This window comes from Schistocerca gregaria, unplaced genomic scaffold, assembly GCF_023897955.1.
Source record: "Schistocerca gregaria isolate iqSchGreg1 unplaced genomic scaffold, iqSchGreg1.2 ptg000418l, whole genome shotgun sequence".
NCBI lineage: Eukaryota > Metazoa > Arthropoda > Insecta > Orthoptera > Acrididae > Schistocerca > Schistocerca gregaria.
This window is the reverse complement of record NW_026061850.1, coordinates 2,238,014-2,239,563: the sequence shown is the minus strand read 5'-3', so window position 1 is coordinate 2,239,563 and position 1,550 is coordinate 2,238,014. Positions and strand designations below refer to the sequence as shown.

At 45.3% G+C, this 1,550-nt stretch overlaps 1 non-coding gene across 1 annotated transcript; it reads right to left on the bottom strand.

Moving 5' to 3' along the window:
- Positions 1–235: 235 nt before the first annotated feature.
- Positions 236–310, bottom strand: Trnat-ugu (transfer RNA threonine (anticodon UGU)). Its single transcript has one exon. It is a non-coding gene; the product is annotated as a tRNA-Thr (tRNA).
- Positions 311–1,550: the final 1,240 nt, after the last annotated feature.

Genomic DNA, 1,550 nt, shown 5'->3' with positions numbered 1-1,550 from the left:
GATATTCGTCCGTATTTTCGGTGAGTATGTTTGCATGCATTCTGCAGTATGAATCCTTTTGAGCACGTGCGACACGGGACGAGTTATCATCTACATCTATATGGATACCCTGCAAAACACATTTAAGTGCCTGGCAAAGGGTTCATCGAATCACCTACACAACTGATAATTAATTGAAACCCTCAGCTGCCGACAGGTGTTGTTGATATACTTCGATGGGGACAGCTGAAAAGTGTGCCGCTACTGGGACTCGAACCCAGGATCTCCTGCTTACAAGGCAGACGCTCAATCCATCTGAGCTATCGAGGGCACAAATGAACAGCACGACTGCAGGAATTTATCCCTCGCACGCTTCCCGTGAGACTCACACCCCGAACCGCCCACAATCCGATTACGTAATGTACTTAATAGGTATTTGTCCATCCACTCATTACTGGCTCACACTAAGGTGACGATTCCCGTAAGATTTCCGGTAGCCTGTGCGCATTCGCACAGACGAAGGTCAATGGCTGGGTGACGTTTAACCATAGATATGAAGATAGTAACTGTTCTAGAAAGAACAGGCGCCACTGACGACCGTGCAGCTCTTCTAGAATACATGATAGACCGGCCGATGTGGCCGAGCGGTTGTAGGCACTTCAGTCGGGAGCCACGCGACCGCTACGGTCGCAGGTTCAAATCCTGCCTCGAGCATGGATGTGTGTGAAGTCCTTAATTTAGTTACGTTTAAGTCGTTCTAAGTTCTAGGAAACTGATGACCTCAGATGTTAAGTCCCAAAGTGCTCAGAGCCATTTGAACCATCAGTCCGTATGTTTGCACACTACTTACAGTAACTTATGCTAAGGACAACACACACACAACCATGCCCGAGGGAGGACTCGAACCTCCAACGGGGGGAGCCGCGCGAACCGTGACAAGGCGTTGGACACATGGCGGGTACCCCGCGCGGCTCATGGCAGCCGTGACACTGCTTCAAACAATGGACTGTAGAAACTTTTGTAAAGCACGGATTAAAAAAAAAAAAACCTTTCCGTTCCAGGAGTCTAGACAAGTACACCTTTAAAAAATGCAACTACAAAGAAATTGAATTTTCGAACGGGGCAGGGCTTAAAACTTTGAAGAGTTAAATTTTAATGGCCGTTCTCTTGTATGCAAATAGTTTCACAGTAGAAATGTCTCTAGTTTTATTTATTTATTTATTTTTTGCTGTAGGTAAAGAAGGATAGGATTCTGAGAAGGGGGAAGGGGGGGGGGGGGGAGGAATCTCGCCTCTCCCACCTTGGAATTCTCAGTACAGAATTTTTATTCATTACGAGATTCTCAGCCACTTGCAGAAGTGATTTCGCGTGATTCTGCAAAACTTTTCCTTTAGCCAATCGTAGCAACTATAGGATTCCGTTCCTGCTGCATGACATGTCTCGGAACTTAAACTGACCAACTTATTTGCATAAATAGCTAGCTTATCATCCGCTTCTTTACTTACTTAGACCGTTCATGGTCTGCAAAGCATTTTTTCTTTAATCGTTTTTTTTATGTCTTTTATAAACTG